Source organism: Hylobates moloch, unplaced genomic scaffold (genome assembly GCF_009828535.3).
Source record: "Hylobates moloch isolate HMO894 unplaced genomic scaffold, HMol_V3 SCAFFOLD_17, whole genome shotgun sequence".
Lineage (NCBI taxonomy): Eukaryota > Metazoa > Chordata > Mammalia > Primates > Hylobatidae > Hylobates > Hylobates moloch.
This window is the reverse complement of record NW_026652292.1, coordinates 58,568,731-58,581,045: the sequence shown is the minus strand read 5'-3', so window position 1 is coordinate 58,581,045 and position 12,315 is coordinate 58,568,731.

Below are 12,315 nucleotides of genomic sequence, written 5' to 3'. Positions count from 1 at the left end.
CTTGGCTGATTAGAAAGTTGAGCCACAGTAATGAATGAGAACATCTTTGCCAAAGGTGATTTGTACAACGTCCCTGTAGGTTAGTACAAGTCTCAGGGTAAAGAAATGTTCATCTTTGTGGAAGCTGATTCTAAAATATCCCTGAGGAAAGAAGGAGAACGAAGCATCCAGACAGATGAAGGAGGCCATCCGGATCAAGCAAAACAAGCAAAGAGAGGACTTGGGGCTTTCCATCTCAGGCACGTTGCTGAAGAAACTGGCATCCAGCTTCAGAAGTACCTAAAAAAATCAGACATAAACAACTAGGAAAAGCCACATGTGCCTTGATATTGTGTATTGCACTTATGACAGAATTTAGGAAGGCCTTTCAGAGCATCTAGGCCTATATTATTACTGTACAGATAAGGAAACTGAGGATAAGTTCAGAGTTAGGTCTAGAACCCATGTCTACCAGTGGATTTCACATTGCAATGCAGAATTAGGGATAATGGAGTAAAAGTATTCAGTAAAGTATTTCTGCATATGCTGCCTCTGTTAAAGATCAGCCATTTATGCTCTAACAAAGTCCAATTGAAGAAAGATAACTCAGAGAATTTGAGTATTTGAAAACCTTACACATGAGTGTTCAAATGTGATAAGGCTTGGTTCTGTGTGCCCACCCAAATCTCACCTTGAATTTTAATAATCCCTACATGTCAAGGGCAGGGCCAGATGGAGATAATTGCATCATGGGGGCAGTTTCCCCCATACTGTTCTTGTGATAGTGAGTGAGTTCTCATGACATCTGATGCTTTCATAAGCATCTGGTATTTCCCCTTTTGGTACATTCTCTCTTTGCCTGCTACCATCCATGTAAGACCTGACTTGCTCCTCCTTGCCTTCTGCCATGATTGTGATTAAGCCTCTTCCTTTTGTAAATTGCCCAGTCTCTGGTATGTCTTTATCAGCAACATGAAAATGAACTAATACAAAACGATAAAAAGATCTCTAGACAACAAGAGGCCAGATACAAACAAGGAGTCACCAGTTGTCTGAAGTTTTTCTATGGTTCAAATTCAAGCTAATGCTTGAGTACTGGACTCAAGCAGGGGTCCTGAGGGTTCTGGCTCAGTGTGGTTATGGAGCCAGCCTTGCCACAAGCCTGCAGGTGAGGGGTCAGGAATTTAGCATCCTTGGGTTTTGCTGAGCTTTAGAGCCCATGCCAACAGAATGTGCTGAAGCATCGACCTAAAACTATTAGTTTGAGCAGTAGAAATTGAATATGAGGCAACCAGGTAGAAACTAGATGCAAGAGAAAGAAAAGCTAGATTAAACAGAAGGTTATGGGGTGACATTCTAGAGATTTTTAAAGGACAGCCTGGTGCCATACCAGGTGGTGGGAGAAGAAAATCTTCAGGGGGCTAAATCAGTCTAGACTGTATTGTTGGTGATCATTTCAGAGGAAACTGAGTTAGGAGATGAAGGAAGTGTGGTGGGGAATACGTGTTAGAAGGTTTGCTTTGAGGCTTGACTTGGGAAAATGTCCCTGGTCCACTGTGTAGGTGTGAGTCGAGGTGGTTAGAATACAAGACAGCGACTGGGAAGAACTGTTGACTGTGCCTTTTTCATTCAGACAATAAATATTCATGAGCATCCATTTTGTGCCAGACACTGGAGATACAACAGTGCCCATGGCAGAGAGGGCCTCTGTCTTGATGGTGCTTACTGTATTTAGAAAATGCCATAAGCAGATAGATACATGAATAAACATAAATACAGATGTAAAATGAAAGAAATAAATAATGGGGTATCACAGGGTGAAGAGTTTTTTCAAGTAGATGGTGTGGGAAGGTCTATCTGAATAAACATAAGCACAGATGTACAATAAAAGAAATAAATAATGGGGTATCACAGGATGGAGAATTTTTGAAGTAGAGGTTGTGCGAAGGCCTATCAGACAAGATGGTGTTTAATCAGATGAGAAGGATTGATCTGTTTTAGAAGCAGAAGAAAAGCATTTCAGGCATAGAAAAGAGCAAATAAATAGGGACTGAGGGGGAAAAGTTTCACGTTGTTCTAGGAACTGTCACAAGACCATTTGACTGGAGCGTAGCAGGCATGGGGGAAAATAGCATGAGGTGAGTTTGGGGAGGCAAGCAGAGAGAAGTTTGTAAGGCACTATGGGTCTTGGTAAATGTGGCAGCCACTCTCCTGAATGGTCCCCAATGATACACTATGTGGTCCTTTTGCACACTTTACCAGGGTGAGTCTTTGTTACCAATAGAGTATGGCAGAAATGGTGGTATGTGACTTCTGAGATTGGGTTATAAAAAACAATGTGGCCTCTCTCTCTTTCTCTCTATCCCTGTGTGTGTGTGTCTCTCTTTCTTAGATCATTTGCTCCCAGGGAAACCAGTGGCTGTCTTATTAATAACCTTATGAAGAGGTTCGCCCTGTGAGCCTCACGAGTAGGCTTGGACATAGGTCCTTGAGCCCTGATCAAGCCTTCAGATCATTGAAATTGCAGCCAACAGCTTGATGGCAACCTCATGAGAGACCTGGAGCCATTCAGCTAAACCCACTTCCAGATTCCTGACCCTTAAAAACTGTGTGAGATGAAAAATTGTTGTAAGCTGCTAAATTTGAGGTCATTTGTTACCCAGCAATAGTAACTCATATTGTAAGGACTTTGGATTTTGTTTAAGTACAATGTCCTTTAGAACGAAAGGAAAGAGAGGTCTTGGAAACTGTCACTAACTTGAAGGTTGACCAAGTAACCTTTTGAGATAGTATTCAGTGATGATTTGCTGGACCCCTTGCCTTTAGACAGTGATATATTGCCTCCTTGTGTTTAGGACTCTAATACCAATAGAATCAAGAAGTTGTTCTATTTGCAGTCTCCTTGAAAACAAAAGCGGGACTACATTTAAAGCTGTAATAAAATAATGTTATTCTCTTCGGTCCCAAATGTTATCCTCCCTAGACACTTGGTACATCATTGTTTACTCTAATCCAATTCAGTAAGCATTTGTAGAGAAACTCTGTCTAAAAAAAAAAAAAAAAAAAAAAAAGAGTTTCATTCACTCTGTCGCCCAGGCTGGAATGCAACAGCATGATCTTGGCTCACTGAAACCTCCATCTCCTGGGTTCAAGCGATTCTTCTGCCTTAGCCTCTGGAGTAGCTGGGACTACAGTCATGCACCTTCATGCCTGGCTAATTTTTGTATTTTTTTTTTTTTTTTTTTTTAGTAGAGATGGGTTTTCACAATGTTGGCCAGGCTGGTCTCAAACTCCTGATCTCAAGTGATCCCCCTGCCTTAGCCTCCCAGAGTGCTGGGATTACAGGCATGAGCCACTGTGCCAAGCTGAGAAACTTTAAGAGACAGTTCTGTGTTTAGTGTTGTGAGGCCAGGGCTATGACCAGAGTCACATTTCCTGTCTTCTAGTTACTCACAATCTAGGGTGGAATTGGATTATTTTATATTCTGTCCAAATTGGTGCTCTCTCCCTTCTCTTCCCTATCATTTGATTCTTGTTTATGATAAGGATGCTGAAACTGCAGAACACCAACAGAACAAGACTGGTCTAAGGATTTTTTCTTTCTTTTTTTTCTAACAAATACAAGTACTATCTGTATTGTTTCCAGTCCTATGTAGAAATTGAGATTTTCTGACCCGAGGAGATTGGGTCAGGAGTTTATAAGGATTTCTTGTTATTAAAGTGGTGGTAAGTGGGTTACTCTGAAGCTTGTAGCTAAGTCCTTGTTGAGGCAACTGGTGATTAACCTAAGGTCAGGTCCATTGTGATATCCAGTCACTCTTTTATATTACCATACTTAGGGCATCGAGAGACAAGCTTTACCCTAGTTTCACATACCCATAAAAAGCAAGTAAGCATGGTTTAAAAATATGCCTTGAACATTTACATGCATCTCCTTTTGTTGCAGATGTTTTCTCTCTTTTTTTTTTTTCATCACCACAGTTCCTCCTCTGCCCCCAATCTGGCCCCTGGTAACCACCGTTCTACTCTTTGCTTCTGTAAGTTTGAGTTTTTTAGATTCCAGATAGAAGTGAGATTACCTCATATTTGTCTTTCTGTGTCTGGTCAAAAGTCTCTCTCTGAGTGCTATACAGAGATCTCTACATACCTTCCTTTAGAAAAGTGGACAATGAATACTTTCCCTTAATTCTTTCTGATATCTAAGAGAAGCAAAAAACCATTACCTGGCAGTGACAGGATATCTAGGAGAAACAAAAACCATTGCCTGGCAGCATCAGGCTGGTTATAGGAATATTTTTTTCCCCAAGGGCCTCCTAAAACACAAACACACCCAGAACAAATACTAATATAAGGCAAAACCTGATAGCTGTGTCACTGAAGGTGCATATTTCAAGGTGCCTTTGAGATCTGGGTACCTCATTTTGGAGTTCTGAGCAGTCTTCATAGGCAGGTCCATCATCTCGGTGGAGAAGGAGGTCAGCTGGGTGCACCGAGGCAGAACTGATTGGCTAAATTGCCAATGGCCGCAGAATGATCCAGCAACAGTCTGAAGCCAGGAGGACAGAAACAGCTGTATCCAAGCGGCATTGAAATCTGTCTCTAATTACATTCGCCCAATAAAAGCTTGGTTATTTACCATTGGAGAGACACTTATAACAGCATTTACATCTTTCATCCTTCCAAATAATTTTGCCAGGTTTTTTTTTTCTTCCCCTAGGTTTGAAGGGCCAAATGTTGAGAAAGCACATTTCCAGAATGTCGTGTTTTTTGTGTGATGCAAGGTAAAATCATCTAGTAATTTCAGATGCTAAGGAGGGATGTCTGCTTCTTGAAAAAGAGAGTGAGTCTGTTCACCAGGACTCCACTGTGTCTGTGTTGTGGTCCTGGGAAGATTAACCAGCCACAGTTCTTCATTTATCTGATGGCAGCTAGCCCGGGTTAACATTCAGAGTGAGTCCTAGTGGTAGAGGTTTCCACAGTCCAATGGTGCATAAGTACTATTCCATTAGTAGTGGGAGCAACATTTACAGGTCAATAAAGACTTCATAAAGTGCTTTATATGCTGATGTCAGCTAGCACCTAGCACACACGGGTAGCCATTAAACTGGTGGGTTTGCTGAACGGAGTTCATTTTCAGAACCTTGTCAATGTGACGTTCCTAAACAGAAGTGTTAGCACAGCACACAGGAATTGTACTGTTTTCTGAAGCCTCAGTCTTAGCCCAACTGCCTGATTGTAATTTGAAAAATGGCGTTTAACAGTTTCTATATAGACAGCATAATGGTTACTATGATTAGCTTCAGAACCAGACAGACTTGAGTTCAATGCCATCTTTGTTTCTTACGTGATGTGACCATGAGTTCTTTAATCTTACTGAGCGCGGATTTCTGTCATGTGTCACATGGGGAAAATATTATAGCTAAAGCAAAAGCAGAATGCCTTTTCACTATTCTTGATTCCAAGGGAGACATATTCCTGGCTTTGATAATATATGCAAAGTGCTTAGAATATTGTCTAGTTCACATTAGGCATTCCATCAGTGGCCATTATCATTATTGGAAGTTATTCTGACTCCCTGTGTACTAATTGGGAAATTGAGGGGTGGCTGATGTTATTGCTGCTTACTCTATGACGTGTGAGAGAGCAGAGTTAGACATAGTTTCTGCTTTTCAGTCTGATGTGGTTTTCACGGTTCTTATTTACCTTAGATGGCTTAGACTGAAAAAATCTGAGTAGGAGGCATCCTTGCAGATTTTATATTAACTAAACAAATAGAACAAATTTCTTCTTTTTCTCTTAAAATAAATACTTTGTATAGGCCGAGCTACCCACTCTATGTTTTCTTCCTTCCCATCCTTTCTCAACCCACGTAGGCCTAGCTTTCAGTTACCCATTTTCGAGACTGGGGACCTGTCAGTCAGTATCTGCTCACCTCACATACTCCAGTTGTCGTCCATTAGGACACAGAAACATAATTAAATGGAGAGTAAGAATAAAACACAGAATATATTATTTTCTGTTTCGTTTTGCTGCTTAATTCCTTTCAAACTCATTCAGCGTATTGGTAAGCCTGACAAATAGGTGACTAGGTGATTAGGTCTCATTTTCCTTGTCATCTCTGATCAATTGATAATAATTTTCTAGGACATTGTCTTCTGAAGGATTTTCTGATTATGTGTGTAGGTTCAACAGTGAAAAATCATAGTGGCCAATTTAAAATGATTGCTATGGGTGCAGAAAACGAAGGAGAGGTGGTGGCGTTGGTACCAGGTATTCCATCCGTGCCTTTAGATACTGTGTTAACAGCAGCACAAGAAAGTCTTTCAGTGCAGGAGTCATTGCTGATCCATCTTCATACATCCTAACATACATTTGGCGCTTTGCATTTTGTTTTTCAGATTTATTTATTTATTCAACAAATATTTGTTGAGTGCCTACAGCATTCCAGGAACCTTGTTTTCCAATGAGAAAAGTGTGTTCCCCTGACAATATACAAGCTGTACTGAATTCAGTAGTTTACCATTTCCTTTTTCTATCTCTTCTTTATTTCATTTCTGAATTTCATGTCAGTTCATGCCTTCATTGTCTTGACCTGGACTGTTATAACCATGGTTTTCTAGGGAAAAACAGAGTACCCCACTCCATCAACTGCCTGAGGTCTTAAAGCACATTTGTAAGTTCTCCCAGGGGAGAGAAGAAGCAATAGTGAGGGAGGAGAGAAAGCAAGGAAAGCCAAGTGGTAGAAACCAAGTTGAAAAGTACTGCCACTGAGAGATTACTGGGAGAAAAAAGAGAGTTTATTTGGAGATAGTTTTCAAATAACCACAGATACCAAGAAAGACAAATTTTCTCTTGGAAAATTTCTCTTGGAATTTGGTAGACGGGCACACCCACCTTCTTATTTTTATAAGCTGTAAAAGCTTATGACTGTGACAGTCTCCTAAATGGTGTCCTAACCATCATCTTACTCTATCCATTCCATCCAGCCCACTGTTTCTAAATAAATTTTTTCGAGATATGCACCTCCAGTCATGTCACTCCTCTGCTTAGAGCTCTTTGATGGCTTCCATTGCCCACAGTAGAAGTTTTCTGTTAGAAATTATCAATGCATTAGGATAACTTGTAAACTGTGTACCAAATGTCTGCTATTAACGGAGTTTCAGTGTTAAAGATTGGGAATAATTTACTTTTTAAGTGTAAATTTTACAATTTTGAATTCCATTATTCTTTGGGGTTGTGAAGGATCAGCAGCCAATCTTTTCTAAGTTGTGGGTTACACCATGTGGCATTTGCCACCAGTGGTTGTCATGATGTCATTGTTATTATTTCACTCAGAATCTGGGATTGTCCAGGCATATGTATTCAACATTTCACCGTCAACTGCCATAGATTTTGCCGTAGAATAGCCTCTAGCTGATCAAATAAAGTCCAGACTTTGCAGAGGCTTTATGATGTCCCTCTGTTCTCATCTTGTTTACCTCTCTAGACAAATCTTTAAGAGTTCCACCTCTTACTGTGTCGAAAATGTTTTTCTACAGCCCCTCCTTCCAATCAATTTAATAAACCCCTCAAATATTTTAAGATCACAATTCAATTCAAGCATCACTTATAAGGTCTACCTTGATCCCTTCTTCCCTGCTTCTGGTAGAATTGAGTGATCACATAATTGCACAATAATTAAAAAAATGAGGACACCTATCTCTTCATTTCTCATTCATTTCATCAGATTCCAGTAGAACATACCTATTGCATCAGTCAGGACAGTCAGGGCCTGCTGTGAGAACAAACAATCCTCAAATCTCAGTGACTTGCAACAACAAAGGCTTATTTGTTGCACCTGGTCCATGTTCATTGTGAATTGGCTGGCATCTTTCTCTACACCACCATTCAGAGATTCAGGATGAGTCAGCGTCCGCTGTCTCAGACACCGCTGGTTATCGTACCAGAGGAAAGACAGGGTCTCACAGAGGCTGCTCTATCCCACTGTTATTTGTATTTCTGATTCATTACTTGTAACTATTAGCATGACGCTATTCAAACACACAAAAAAGCCAGGAAACACAGGACTATCTTATGCATGGGAGGCAGAGAGCAAGAAATATCTGGCAAATATTACTTATTATGACCACATTTGCCCAACATAGAAATCAATCACGGTGTTCTCTAGAGTTATGGAGGGGCCTATTTTTCTGGGCACATTTGTGTGACATATATGGACATACTTGGCTGTTCCTTAGCAAAGAAAAATAACTGATAATATACAAAGTGCACTGTATACAAGCTATGTCTCTGTCGCACCTTGCGTCTTCAACTCCTACAGCCAGGTTCAAGGGTTGGGGGGGCGGTGTCTAGAAGCTTCATAGAACACATCCTATTTTCATTTCTATGGATATTCCTAGATAAGCTTTGCATCTCTAAAAACTCTTTGTGAACCATTGTGCTGGGAACTTCATATATAACATCTCACTTCTCGTCCAACAATCCTGTGAGGTAGGTATTGTTTTCTGGATGGGGAAATAGAATACTAGAGAGGATAAATAGCTTGCTCAAGGTCACAGAGCTAAAATGTGGTGGAACCAAATTCAATTCCAGCCTGTCTTCTGAATCTGTAACTGTTATTTTTCTCTTTACCTCTGCAGCATTGTACATGAAACCCAGGGAAATATATTAACTTCCTTTAAAGTTAAATGTATTTTAAACTGGTACCCAGTATCATCTGAGGGTGCTCTAAGTCGTGGTATGTTATATTCTGATATGTAAACCACGTTTCTTATTGTTTTAAACATTTATCTGTCTGCATTTTTAAGGGAGAATATCAAGGGTTTATCTTCTTACACAGTCCTGTTCTGACAACATGAGGGCATTTTGTAGTGACAGTGAGCTTTAATTCAGAAAAATGGATGGGACCGTGGTTCTCCTGCAGTAGGCGATTTATACGTATTTCCTTCTCTCTGTTAACAGGATTTATTCATCAGCTCTGAACAACACATGCCAAAGGCTACACTCTCTCCCCTCTCCATCCCCCAAAATAGCTATTGGTATTTAATAAATAATCATTGTTATGACTTAAAATGCTCGTTATAACCAGATGAAACAAGGCAATTGGGTTTTATTTTTAAAGCAATGAAAAGGAGTTAGTTTATTGTATCTCTTTCAGAGAGCTTAGGTGGGGGTTTCAGCCACAATGATGCTACTTTATTATGAATTTCGATCAGTTGGATAGACTAAAATTAACATTTGATGACTTCTTCATTGATATCTGACATTTTTTTCACAGGCAGACTCTAATAAAGAAGTCAGTTAGAGCTATTAGACATATTTTAGAAGAATTTTTGATGCATATCTTCACTTAGATTATGAAATTTAAATCATTGCTGCTATCAGTTTGAATGCTAATGATATAGCCTGCCAGATGGAAACCTTTCATAAATTCTCACTTTTCTCTTACAGTGGGTTGTAAATCTTAAGTAAATGACTTCTTGGGTGAACTATGTTGATGTCAGCTTTAGTGCCTTATGTCCACACTAATTTCAATGTCATAAGTACCTGGAAGGCAGGCAACTCTTAATTAAATGCCATTTTCTTTGTGCATTATTGAGCTAGAGCAGAGTGCACACTCTCCTTGCATTGTCTGTGGCTTACTGGAGAATAGCTCTGCTCTCGCTTTGTCACAAGTGGGTTCTTTTGGAGCTATTTAAATGCTTTGGTGTCATGCAGCTTCTCTCTCAACTAAAACTGTCTCCCTCAATGTGTCTTTCAGAGAGTAAAACACTGTTTCCTTAGCCTTTTGTTCTCCATTTTGACAAAACACATTCTGTAGGTTCTTGCCTTTTTTAACTATTTTTTTTTCCTCCAAAAATTGATGTTTTAGTTCTCTTCAGGAGTGCTAATCTCCATATGAGAACCACACTGGATAAAACTTCTTTTTTCCCTATGGGGTTATATCAGTATTCAGACTAAATCTTCTGAAGGACTTTTCTACCAATTATGAAGAGTTCTAATAACTTGTGCATGCTTGTTACTTAGATTTCTTGGAAATTTTTTTATTATAAATATTTTTTTCCTTTAAAACTGAGCCAAATTTTGAAAAATATTATCACTTATTTTTTTTTAAAAAAGAACAGCAGACAAAACATAAAATTAAATGAAAGATTGTTCAAACTTTTTATTCCTTGGAAGCCCAAAGGAAAGAGATGATAAAATCACAAGAAAAATACTTAGGTGAGCCAATAAATATTCCCAGTAGAAATATCAGAAATCCTACAGGTAAAACAACTTTTTCCAGTTATTGAGTTATTTTCTCAGCGGTTGTTTATTTATTGATTTGCTTTGCCATTAAACCTACAGACCAAGTGATAAATGTGCTTCCTCTGTTGTTACAATGTAATGCATTGAGCTTTTCTTGAAGCTTCATTAAAATTATATCTAAAGCACCGATTATAAGAAAATGATTAATAATACAATAACATAGAGCAACCGTTCGGTGGGGCTGCTTGGAGTTGTGAGCTTTTTCATCAACTTTGTTTTGTTCTCTGCTTCTATCCGTGCAGGGAAGCAAATGCTCGTCACCATGTTTTTTCATCAAGCAACAGGAACCATCATTCTGTAGAAACAAAGGCACCGACAAAACATTTCCAACCATTAAAATAATTTTCCGACATGGTTTCAGTAATTAGTGTATTTCATTTTCAACAACTATAATTAAACCTGACCTTTAAGCTAATTATATCTTGACATTTATGATTTTAAACTGGCTTTCCCTGTGGTGACAGTGTGTTAGATTCGGGTTCTAATGCACAGTTTTGTAATATTTACCTGTTGTCAAAGGGTCTCTGTGTGGCTCGAAGGGGACCATTTCACCCAGCGTCCTGTTATTGGAGAGCTAATGGTGCCACCAATGGTGCGGAAGGAATATTTTCTTCTACAATATACAGATGATACTGAATTTTTGTAAAAGTGTTTGGATATAATTACAGTCACGACAGAATCCCTGCTAGAAAATTTCAAAGAAAAGGATGAAAATTAACTCAGAGTCTGAGTGTAGATCAAGTGGGCATTTTTTTTGGATATAACAAGCTGCCATAGGAGAAAAGTTGAGTCAAAGTGAAACTGGGGAGAGAGGAGAAACCAAGATGGCAGGCCTGGTCTTGTTGGTTTCCATTAAGCTTGAGCAATGATGGAAATGTTCACTGTTTTTTTCCTTTTGTCTCTCCTAGGCTACTTCCAAATTAGCTTTCCTTTTTCCTGATAATAAGAAGAATAACTAATATTTTCTAAGCCTCACTGTGTTCCAGGCACCATGTTAAACACTTCACATGTATTATATTCATCCTTTAGCAGTCCTTGGAGGTAGGGAATCCATAGCTCCTTGATTTTCTTCAAGTGTCAAATGCCAATATTTGGTGAAACAAGACATATTTTGAAATGTTAATGTTCATGTTTCTTTTTCCCCATTTGTCTTATGTGATCATCCACTGTTTGGTCAGAGGCATCCATATGGCTTTTAAGAATGAGAATCAACAGGTTTGCTTTTCTTACTTCCAAAGTGGGTTCTAAGGGAAGCAGTGCCACAATCAGAGAAGTTGACAGAGGATAGAGTAAGAACTAGAAAGCCAGGCTACTCATTGCCTCATCTCCTTGCATGAAAGAGAGCTGGAGCAGGGAGGATACGTGACCTTAGTGGAGGGGAGGCAGGGGAGAAGTGAGTTCATGAGAAATGTGGTGCAAAGCAAGTGAAGACATGTTGTGGGGTGGGTAATAGGAACAGCCAAGCAGAGTACCAGAGAGTACCCTGGAAGCTCAGCCATCACAGGCTGACTGCCAGTGGGGAGAGGACTGGCCATATTCAGGCAGGTGGAGAAGCTGTGCTAGTGGAGCCATTAGCCTCATTGCCCTTGTGAGATCTGAACTTTTCATGGAGAGTTGCCTGCAGGTGGCTCATGGATTGTCTGGTAGGAAGATAACTGTGATGAGACTTCATGAGGCCATCAAAAATCTGGGGGCAGTAGGGGTGGGGGGAATTCATTTTTTTCTGTGGCCTTGGACATACATAAGAGTCTTAAAATATAGGAGGGAGGTCATTACGCTTAGAGAGGCAGGGACATTATGGAAAGGAAAGCCCAAGCTTTATGCTTAGGTAGGACTAGATGTGAAGAGACCCTGTCTTGTAACGTGGAAGACGATTTAAGTTCTCACTGGATATTTATTTTTAACAGTGATTTTGGTTAAAAAAATCAAAATCAAGACTCAACCAGGTGGTTTTCTAATGGTGGGATTAGAGGCAGGGGGATACTAGTTTTCAAAAAGGCATCCTGAACTTGTTTTATATTAAACTCA